We start from the raw sequence: 11,503 nt of genomic DNA, 5'->3' as shown, positions 1-11,503 counted from the left end.
AGTAGGTTCCTTAATGCCCCTTACCCATTTAGCCCATCCCCCTTCCCACACCCCCTCCAGTAACCCTCTGTTTGTTCTCCATATTTCAGAGTCTCTTGTTTTGTCCCCCTCCCTGTTTTTATATTATTTTTACTTCCTTCCCTTATGTTCATTTGTTTTGTATCTTAAATTCTTCATATGAGTGAAGTCATATGATATTTGTCTTTCTCTGACGAATTTCGCTTAGCATAATACCCTCTAGTTCCATCCATGTAGTAGCAAATGGCAAGATTTCATTCTTTTTGATTGCCAAGTAATACTCCATTGTATATATACACCACATCTTCTTTAAGTGATTTCCATTTCTTTAACTGTGAGGGCTCTTGGGTTGATCCTTCACATGTTAGTAGCTACTTATATTTCTTCTGTGAATTTCCTGTTCATAGATTTTCTTTCTTTCTTCCCTCCTTGGCCCCCATCTTTCTTTAGGGTTGTTGGGCCTGTTCTTATTGATTTGGAAGAGCTCATTATACATTAAGGAAAGTGGTAATTGCTACATTTTACATGTGTTTTTCCCTGGCCATGAAAGAACTTTACTGGGTAATTAAATTTATCAGTCTTTTCCTTAAATACATCTAGATTTCTGTCATGCTTTAAAAAGCCCATCCCACCTTGAGATTTTTAAAAAATTTCCTATGTTTTCTTCAAATTCTTGGGTAGGACTGTGAGCGCCAGGATGAGCCAGGCTGGGTCCAGGCCCTAGATCTCTCCCACTTCCAGGATAACTCTGCGCCTCACTTTGCTACTCAGGAAAGTAGGAGTAAGGGCACCTGCTTCATAAAGTCAGGTTGTGTGTGTGCTTCTCACCTCACACTTTCGACCCAAAGAAGGTTAAAGGCTCCAGATTCACCAGAAAGATCAACTGGTGGCCCACTGGAGCAGGAGGCTAGATGAGGCAGATCCAGGATCTTCCAACTTCATGAATGAGTGGTTTCCCTTGAGTCTGGTTCCATGCTTGTTTCCTTCATCATTGATTGTCAACCTCCCAGGAAAAGGACCAGTTGCGTTCTGAGGGCCATCAAGCCCCAGAGAAATAGCAGGTCCCTGGGAGCCTGTTAGGGGCTCAATTGTGCCCCTCTTCAAAAGCCATATGGTAAAGTCCTAACTCCCAGGACCTCTGAACATAATGCTATTTGGAGATAGTGTCTTCAAAGTGGTAATTCAATTTAAATGAGGTCATTAGGTGGGCCCTAATCCAATATGACTGGTGTCCTTATAAGAAGAGGACATTTGGACACAGACATGGACAAAAGGAAGATCATGTGAAGACACAGGAGAAGACAGCCCTCGACAAGGCAGGGAGAGAGACCAGGAACAAATCCTTCCCTCAGGGTTCTCAGAAGAAACCAGACCCGCTGACACCTTGATCTTGAACTTCCAGCCTCCAGAACGGTGAGAAAACAGCCTTCTGCCATCTAAGCCTCCTTGTCTGTGGTTATTTTGTTGGAGCACCCCAAGCAGATGGGCACAGGTGCTCAGAAGGGATGTGCTCTGGACGGTGCAATTCTGGCCTCTGACTTTCTGGGCAAGTGGGGGTGAGGGTTATCTGGGGGTACCCCTTCCCTGATGCTGAAGACTATGACCCAGATGTAGAAAACGATTTTGCCTGCTTTCTCCTTCTCCCTCACAGTTGCCCTCCCGGAAAAACAGTATGCGAGGCTTTGGGTTTGGACCAAGATAAAAGCTGGAGGACAAGTGCTCAACCACAGCGTGAGGACCCTCCCTTCACCGGGTGTGGACAAGGACATCCACGTGGACCTCCTGAAAGCTGCTTCCCCCACCACAGACCCCTGGAGGCCCACTGACAGCTGTGGCAAGAACAGGTGTGGGGACACAGGAAGCTGGCAGCCCCCACAGCCCCGGGATGGGTGGGCAGCACACAAGGGTGGACAGAGGTTAACGCAGGGGAGGGGCGATGGAGACGAGACAGTGTGGCCCCTGTTGTGAGATTTCCGGTCCTCCCTCCCAGCTTGCCAGGGCCTCCTGTGGGTGCTGGTCATGTCCCCAGAGCTGCCAGAATGCTCCTGTGCCCGTCCCTCTTCCTCTACATGCTATCTTCCTGGATCTCAGACTGGGAGCGAACCAAACCAAGGGCAAGAAAGGGACCATCAGAGAAATCTGGGAAAGCTGAACTGTGGTTTCAGGGATGGCGATTAGGGTCCACAGGCTGGGGCAGCAACGTGTCTGAGTGGAGGACAAGCCTCCTGGCCAAGTTCATGCTTGAGAGACTGTTGGTGCGTCCCTTTACTATTCCTGCGGGCTCTGATGAGGTTCCTCCACACGGGACAGGGTAGGGGGCCTTCTGCAAGATGAAGACCCTAACTGTCCAGTACACTTGGGCCTCTGCATGAGTAAGGATTCTTCCCCAGCCTTGAGGGCCTGCAGGTCCTCTACTCGATACCCAGAGCTTAGCCAGGTTGGGAGAGGCATGGTGGGGGGATGTGCCATTCACACTGTGATTTGGCCCCAAGGCCCAGACAGGCTTGGGCGCTATCCCCCACCCATCTCTGCCCACCACGCAGGCCATGTCTGCTAATGAGCCAGCTGCCGAGGAGTGGCTCCCAGCAGCTGCCCTGGCCCAGCCAGGTGTGTGTGGCCTGGGGCGGGCAAATAGCCGGGCAGGCCGGGCACCACTTGTAAAGCGTAATAACCCAGTACAGCAGGATAATCGCCCCTTCCCGAGAGGCAGACGTGATCTCATTAGCAATCATACAGAAGGTTGGGAGGCACTCAAAGCCAGGAAAACTGCACTGTCTGCTCCAGGTGCAAATGGGACCAAGCTCCAAGTTTGGAGAAACAGTAGAGTGATAGGCAGGGAGACTGGGCGTGCTTAACCAAGATGGAGAAAAAGACTCGGGCTCAGGGCTGGCAGGCCACACTCCCACCTGGGAGACTGCTCTGCGTCCTCACCCAGAATACCCTCCTTGGACCAAATAAGCCCTCCTCTGCTGGGAAGAGCTCTTATCCAGGCCATCCTGTTACCCTCTCTCCTGTGAACTCACCTGGTACTCTCACCCGCACCTGCACGGAGTTGTAAGGAAAGAATGGCCAACACCTCACTGCACAGGGGAGGCTCTATAGTTTGTCCTGGGTTATGTGGTCACCAGTGTCCCCTGCTTGGCCAACTTCTGTTCTCCTAATATCTTTCCTTTATGCAGGGGGTTACGACCCTTTTTTGGGATGCATGGCCACTTGTGAGAACCTGGTGAAAACTACCAAAGTCTTCCCAGATGAGCACATGTAAAAATAAAATGCCGTATCTTATATCTAGGAGTTAGTGGATTGTCTGAATCAGTTCGTGCATGGATATTCCAAGCCAGTGATTTCCATAGTGTGCATCAGGATGATCTGGGGCTTGTCAAATCTAAGGATGTACAGGCCTCACCAGCTGGACTGGGGTATGACCAGCAATCTTCACTTTGGCCAGGTCCCAGCTTGTTGGGAAACAGGTTCCAGAACTGCACTTTGAGAAACACTACTGGATGAGGCCGCGCGGAACAAGTGAAGATTCTGCTTCAAACCCATCTCCGTTTGTCATCTATTCAGATGTATGGATCTTGACATCCCAAAGGAAGTTGCAAGCTCCCCAACAAAAGGGACGTCATCTTAAATCTTTCTGTATCCAAGACCTCAACCATTAAGGTCTCATTAAGTGTCAAAACTCAAGATTCCTGGAGGAGGAGTCCCAGGAAAATCTACAACCCAACCAACACAGGGAGACTTTGTTTCTTCTATTACCAACCGTGTCAGGCAACGTTGCCTTGTTGTGATACAATAGGATTCCTTCCCTTCTCCTCTATTCATCTACCATTGGGGGCACTTAGCCACTGGGGTCTATGTCTGGGAGAAGCATCTTTGCACAGGTAGAAATAGTCACCAGGGATCCTGGCTTTCCCACCCCCAGGCTCCAGTGGCTGTGTGCAAGCTGCCAACTGAAAGGCGATACGTGCGTCTTGGCATTGTTACACCCCTGGGTTAGCTGGTTTGAATTTGGAATTCTAATCTGATTGACTAAGTAACTTTTACTCTAATGAGAACAGTAGGGTTTGGTCTTAATCTGCAACCATTTAATCTTCCGTCTCATTAATTGTACAAAGGTCTTTATGAATATGTAGATTGGGAAGGGAATAAAAGATTATTTGACCTTGAAGAAACACGTATAAAATAGGTGAACACTCTCCCGGTCTCCTGTTTCCTTTTATTAGGCAGATGCAAAAATTGGTCCAGCTCCAAATCAGGCTATTGTGGGTTATCGGCAATCTTGCGGCCAATTACGATACAGCATTCTGATGAGCCATAGAAGTATAATAATTAGAATAGTATTCACATGCGAGCTGCTTGCTGCGAATTTGCATGTAAATAAAAATGGGGCTATCAAAACCAGGCAGAAACGGCCCACTGATGAAAAAAATTTCAAAAGGGTCAAACGTGAAAAAGAAAAAGGCCTGTGAAGGAAAAGGTTAAGTGTCATGGGCATGATGTTGAGTCCTTTATGAAGAACTCGTTTTAGGGTAGATGGCCTTCCGAATATACCTCCCTTCTTCCCTTTTAGATAATTGGTAAACTGTCCTCTTTGAACTAGTTAGCTGGCTCAACATCCTGGCCCCTCCATCAATAAGCCAGGACCTCCTTGAGTCTCAATGTCCTTGTCTATAAAATGGGGACATTCCCACCTTCCCACAGGCCTGTGAAGCTTAAGTTAAATGAGATTGAACATGGAGCTCCTGGGACACAAAGACTGCCCATAAAACGTCCATTTTTAAAGTTCCTTTCTTCCTTCTGACAACATACATGGAAGGCTAGGGGGGAAATATTTTCTTAGCAGCCGAATCGATCCACAGGGAGAAAGCTGTTCTTGCCTCCAAGTAGAATGGGGGGAAATAGCAAACCAATTTAGCAAACCACTGGCTTTTGTGGCACCACGTGGGGTGTATAAGTCAGAGCCCAGGAGACGGAAGTTCATGGTTTGCTGGGTTTGGACCTGGTGTGGTTGCTAAAAGCCCCCCCTTTCACTTCCAGAACACCCTGGTTTGAACCATAAATTATACAGCTGCTGGTGTCAGAGCAGAATTACTCAGGACCACTAGGAAGGTCTTCGGAGGCTGTGTGGGAGAAAAGGACAATGCATGAGGCCACTGAGGGTAGAGGAGCGGGCATGGTTCCTGCAGAACTATGCTTTGCTGAACACTGGGTGACAATCTCTCCTGGATCCCCTAATGTCTTCAGTATATTACCTCCTTTTTATTAACCTGCTATGGAGTTGAACCATTGAGCGAGACATAGGATTGCTGAGGATGGTCCCAGAGAAGGTGCATAGAAAGAAGGTAAGGGCCACCTATGGGAGCCCATACTTTTGGTTACACCTGGGACTAGTGTCCAGCCACTATCCCCAGCGATGGGTATTGGGTATTGGGTATTAACCCAGCCACCCTTCCAGATCATGGCCCCATAACGGCTGCTGGTACTCCCACTGTTAGTTGCCCCAGTCCTTTTCCAGGGCCCCTCCCAGGTGCCCACATCTAAAGCATTAACACCTGTTGCCCCTCCCCCACCTCCAGGCCACGGGCTCCAGGATCCAACACCAGCTCACTCACTGCTATGTCTTCTGATTGGGTGACGCCTCTCCAGCTCCAGTGTTAAGGGCTGTGACATCCCATCTCCTGTTGCCTACGTCTGCACCAAGCTCAAGATTCTTTTTTTTATAACTTTTATATTTTTTTAATGTTTATTTATTTTTGATAGAAAGAGACAGCAACAGACACAAAGCACCAGCTGGGGAGGGGCACAGAGAGAGGGAGACACAGAATCCGAAGCAGGCTCCAGGCTCTGAACTGTCAGCACAGAGCCTGACTCGGGGCTCGAACCCACGAGCTATGAGATCATGACCTGAGCTGAAGTCGGATGCTTAACCAACTGAGCCACCCAGGCGCCCCAGAGATTCATTCTTAAATAAAATGTCCAAAGGCAATCTGTCCTGAAGATTCCGCCTCATTGTCCTCTAAGGGGGAACCATATACTCTCTTTTCCAACTTGATCCAGTAAGTATTTAAGCAAACTTCATGAAGGGGAAGAGTTAGCTTCCAAAACACCCACTGTCCTGCTCAGTGATTTCTTATCAGGCACCGGTGGTGTTGGGTCTGGTGGGGAGAGGGCAGGGCCTGGAGAGGAGAGTGTTTTCCTGGCTAGTGTGCGGTGTGAGTTTTGGCTCCTGTCCTCTGACATAGTTTGCTAATCCTTTCCACGCCAAGGGCCTGCGAGGAAGGGCATGTGTGACGAAGATGGAATGGGCTGGGCTGTTTCTCTGCTTGCCATTTTCTGAAGCAGAAGAGGGGGCTACATGACTGTTATTACGTTTAATCTTTACATGTAGAGCAAAGGAGAGCTGAGCCATTTTAATAGTTAATCAGTTTTCAGACGACATATTTCACATTCCTTTTTGTATTCAAACACCAGTGAGAAAACTCCTGGCAATAATATCCACTCCATAGATGCTTGAGTGATGGAAAAAAGTCGTGACACAGTTTTTCCATTGCAAATCAAAAAGATATGATCTTATGTTAGTACAGGGAAATGTTTATGAGGGGGGCAAAACAAAAGTTGGCGTGTATACACTAATTAAAAGTGTGTAGAAACAGCTCTAAGTACATCAACAAAGATCAGATGGAATCTTAAAGCTATGCTTTGGGTTGGACTCTCTTCTGAATGCAAAGTTAAGTTTTAAATTATTCTTGTAAATATTAATTAGTGATCTGGATCAATAGTTCCAGGAAGAAGGCGGCATTCCCAGAGCCCATCCGAGTGTTTCACAGACGTCTGATGCCAGGCCCTCTCCCAGGACAGACACTGAGGCCACCTTCCCTGCTGCCTTGGATGACACACATCAAGGATGACTTCAGGTGGGGGGTGGGGCACAGCGATGGAATGCTCTCCAAGATAGGAGGGTGAGGGAAAGAAGCAGAATAGTGCCCACTGTAAGCAACAGCCCTGGGGCACCTGGGTGGCTCAGTCAGTTAAGCATCCAACTTCGGCTCAGGTCATGATCTCACAGTTAGTGGGTTCGAGCCCCGTGTCAGGCTCTGTGCTGACAGCTCAGAGCCTGAAGCCTGCTTCGGATTCTGTGTCTCTCTTTCTGTCTGCCCCTCCCCTGCTCATGCTCTGTCTCTCTCTCTCAAAAATAATAAATAAATGTTAAAAAAAAATCATAAGCTACAGCCTGTGTACAATACACACCCAAACACAAAGAAGCAAATGTGCCCGAGGGTGCTTGATCTGTGTCTGGCTGGACAAGAGACCCTGGCTCTTATGTTGGCCTCCAGAGAATAAACAAAGAGCTTGGAGATGGGGTAGGAGAGAGGTTTCACTAAATTCCACTTTGTACTGTTTGGAGTAAAAAAATGCCATGCAAGCATTTCCTATTCCAAAAGGAACTTATTAATTACTTTATATGTTTAAATGGACCTCACCCATGCACACAGCCAGACTCCAAACCAGAAGTCCTTAAGACATGTAAAGCTGGTCCATCCCCTTGGGTTGCCAGCCCAACTCCCTCTCTTCCCATTCCCCCACTGCACCTGACAGTAATGGCAGCTTTGGCTGTTGGTTCGTTGGCTGGTTGTGCAGAGAGACCGTGGTTCAAAAGATTCATCCCTGAACTGCCTCTTTCCTCAAGTCCTCACATCCAACCTTTTCCCTTGTGGCCAGTCAGAGGTGGCCACACCCTGATTATTTTCAGGAGTAATAGAAATACTGTCAGTTATAGCGGGAATGAAAGCAGCAAAACACAGGCAATGTGTTTAACAGCAACATCAAAAATCCAAGACAGCTTTTTGCAAATCCAAAAGGAAGCCCAAGATAAGCATAGAGTTTGTGTCTTAGTAGTGTCAAAGCAAAAGACAGAACATCCTCTTCTCTGAACTGAGGAGGGGCACGTGGGCTTGGGGAGGGGCAGGAGCAGGGTGGGGGAGGAGCACTGGGGCCAGGCTTCCTGGAGGTTGGTGGGCTGGGGGCAGAGACCCCAAGGGAGCATGGGGTCTGCTGTAGGGTGTTGCCAGATAAAATACAGGATTCTGGTTAAAACAACTTCAGATAAACAATGCTTTCAAAGTGTATGTCTTAAATATTGTATGGTGTTTCTGTAGACGAGGAAGCTTCCACATGGGTTTGGGATGGAACCCCCTGAGGTAAACCCTCCTCTCCCACCAGCCACAGTGATATTGCAGACCCTCGACCACAGGAGATGGGCATCTCCCTGCCATGAGAAGCCATCATCCCAATGTTCTCATGTTTTTTTTTTTTTTTTTCAGTAAAAACCTGAGAGAGAGTTTGAATGAATTACCCAGTCTTTGTAGTTGCCCACCTGGTCAGAGGCAGGTCTGGATTCCCATTGAAACTGGGGGCTCCTGTCACGTGCCTTGAGTGTGGGGGGAGGCAGTATGCTGAAGGCTAGGAGAAGCAGCTGTGTCTGCCTGCCCCTGACTCCAGATCAGGTCCTCAGGCTCCTCAATGCTTAGATGAAGAATCTCAGGCATCACTGGACACCTGCCCTGCCCTGCCTGGTGGATCACACGTGTTGTGTGCCTCTTCACTCTTTCACCTTTGGAACTATCACCACTGGGGACATTCAGACCTCTGCTGGAACTAAGGTTGGCATCAGTGCCTATGACTTGTCAACCTGACCATGACTGTGAGCGTCCATATTCACAAACCCACCCACTCAGGGGGTTGAAGCTCCAAGTCAAAATGCCACCTGCCTGGGACAGATGTCTCTATCTCTTGCGGACCTGCTTCCAAATTGGGTCTCAAAAGAAGCAGAGAAATGGAGGGCCAACCAACGCTGGGAGTTGGCGCTAGGAATAACCATTTTACCCATGAGAAAAATGAAGTGTGGAGACATTAAGTACCCTGCCTGTGATCACTCAGATCTTCAGCAGAAGAGCCAAGAGTTCCCCAGCTGCTAGGTGGCTATGGATGACACAATTCTCTGTAGCAGCGTTATGGAGAAATCCTCCAGTCCCCAGGCTTCGCCACTCCAATTGGTGGCATTCGAGGACAAAGCTATGCACCCTTCCACCTTCTCAGATCTGGAAGGAGCCTTCTGAACCAAGCAGATGTAGTGGTATGGCAGGAAAGATGGGGAAATTCAGGGCAACAGTAAGCTACTAAGATGCATCGCTGAGACTATGTATAGTGACGGAAAAGTAGGCTTCAAGCACACTTAAGGAAAGGAAAAAAAAAAGAAATTGATTTCCATAATACACTTCTGTGCAGTGGGGACAGTTTCAACCTCTCTTTTATAGATGAGAGCACGGAGGGAGAATGTGGTGGAAACGCTTGCCCAGGCTCACACAGCAGATGACAGAGCTGGAACAGAACCCAGACAGCTCGGTGCTCTAACCATGGCCGACCACAGTGACACCGCCTAGGAGCCTGTTAGAAATGTTGAGCCTCAGGACCCTCTTCAGCTCCTGATCAGATTCTGCTCCTGCATCTCACAAGGTCCCACGTGATATGTCTGCACGTTCCCGTTTGAGAAGTTCACCCCAGAGAACAGTCAGATGTTCTGTACGGGTTTATTGGACCACGTAGCCGATGTCTACAAGCATGGATGGCAGGAAATATTTTTTAATTTTTTAAATGTTTATTTATTTTCGAGAGAGAGCGAGAGACAGAGCATGAGCCGGGGTGGAGGTGGGGGATGGGCAGTGGCAAGCAGAGAGAGAGGGAGACACAGAATCCGAAGCAGGCTCCAGGCTCTGAGCTATCAGCACAGAGCCGGATATGGGGCTCGAACCTATGGACCTCAAGATAGTGACCTGAGCCAAAGTTAGATGCTTAACCAACTGAGCCACCCAGGCAGCCCAGGATTTTTGTTTGTTTGTTTGTTTACTGCTATATGTCCAGCCCCTAGAACAATGCCTGCCATATAGTAGATGTTCAATAAATGTTTACTGAGTAAAGGAATAAATGAATGAGTGAACTGAATTTGGGTATGTCTGCTTAGGCTCCAGGCTCAGAAAACTAAGACCATCCCCTGTATCACCATGGGGTTTCTGCCAGGGTGGGGACCACTCCTCCCCAGCCATCTTGTTGGAAGGTAGGAAGGGGGCGAGCCTTCGACATGGGGATACCTCATTGTTTGGACGATGTGTTTCCCTCATTAATGGAGGTAATCAGCGGTGGCCAGCAACATTGACCCGATGTTGGATCAAATCATAAAAACCCCTGAAATCCCCCAAGAAGCAGGCTGTCTCCCAGCCATGTTCCTCATTTCTACCGTTTGTTCATCAAATCTTCTCCACCTTGGCACAGGGACTGCTGTCCTGCCGCTCACACATCTCGGCCGATTTCATATACCTGGGAGTTATTTCAGCAATATTCCTCCAGTGTCTGCAAAGGGTTTTATTTTTGTTCGGTGAAAAGCCTTCAAAGCCCTCTCTCTGAGCTTTGAGTTTGGCGTGGACGATCTGAAACATTTAATGGGAATTGTTATGTTTTTTTTTTTTTTTTCAAGAAGGAATTATTCTCAGCAAAGTCTGGGACCGGCCCGAAGGAGACAGCCAGACATCTCCAGGTAGAACGAGCTTCCTGCTGTTCTTGGGGTAAATCAAAGAGAAGCCGGCAGCTCCCGCCCCCCAACATGCCTGGCCTGACCCCAGCCTTTCATGCACGGCTGCCACAGAGAAGAGAGAAAGCACAAAACCAGAACAAACCCCCAAAGTAAAGGCTTAAAATGAAACCATTTCACAAGGACAATACTCTGTTCTTTAAACTCTACCTAAGAACAAATGGAAGTCTTTTTTCAGTGGAAAGACTGGATTCGGGCTTTTATCCTCAGAGGCCTTTATTTTGGGTACCTCCCCCCCTTACCTCCTTTCATTATTTCAAAACTTCTTAGAGACCAGGGTGGGGGCAGGAAGGACAGGAGCCTGGGTCTGAGGACGTTCGGTCTTGGGCCAGCTCAGGTTTGGGGGACAATGAAGGGTCTGCTTTTATCTGAGCAGTCTGGAATAAAGTAAGTCCAGGGGAATAAATAATGTCGCAGGTACCTCCCCCCCTCATTCCCCAAATCGGGGTGGGCGGGGGGAGCTGCCCTGCCACGTCCTTTGCAACATGCATTCACACACAGGGTCATCACGCAGTTTGGTGCAACTGGGTGGGAATCTGGATGTTAAAATAGATCGTTGTCATGCAGCCCACTTAGCAGTGTGACTCTGCCTTCCTGCACCAGGCGTGGAGCAGACAGATGCAGCAGGAAGGTGACAGGGAAGGGCTGTGTTAGCCACACCGCCATTCCAGGCAGCCCAGGATGACTCAGGAAAAGTCTCAGGGCTGCAGGGTTAGATGCTGCTAATCGCACTAGCTGGGGAAAAGCATTTAGATTTGGCTAAAGGTGCTCCGAGAGGCAACCCCGGGTTTGGAGTAGAGCAGTGCCCCTTCATCTGCGAGGGGTCCATTCCAAGACCCC

The 11,503-nt window shown here is 48.6% G+C and overlaps 1 long non-coding RNA gene across 1 annotated transcript; it reads left to right on the top strand.

Annotated features, from left to right (window-relative positions):
• Positions 1–286: 286 nt before the first annotated feature.
• Positions 287–4,217, top strand: LOC109500541. The gene is made up of 2 exons (XR_002158146.2): positions 287–1,431; positions 1,670–4,217. It is a non-coding gene; the product is annotated as an uncharacterized LOC109500541 (long non-coding RNA).
• Positions 4,218–11,503: the final 7,286 nt, after the last annotated feature.

This window comes from Felis catus, chromosome B3 (assembly GCF_018350175.1).
Source record: "Felis catus isolate Fca126 chromosome B3, F.catus_Fca126_mat1.0, whole genome shotgun sequence".
NCBI lineage: Eukaryota > Metazoa > Chordata > Mammalia > Carnivora > Felidae > Felis > Felis catus.
The sequence above is the reverse complement of the archived record's forward strand: the minus strand, read 5'-3'. Positions and strand labels throughout refer to the sequence as shown.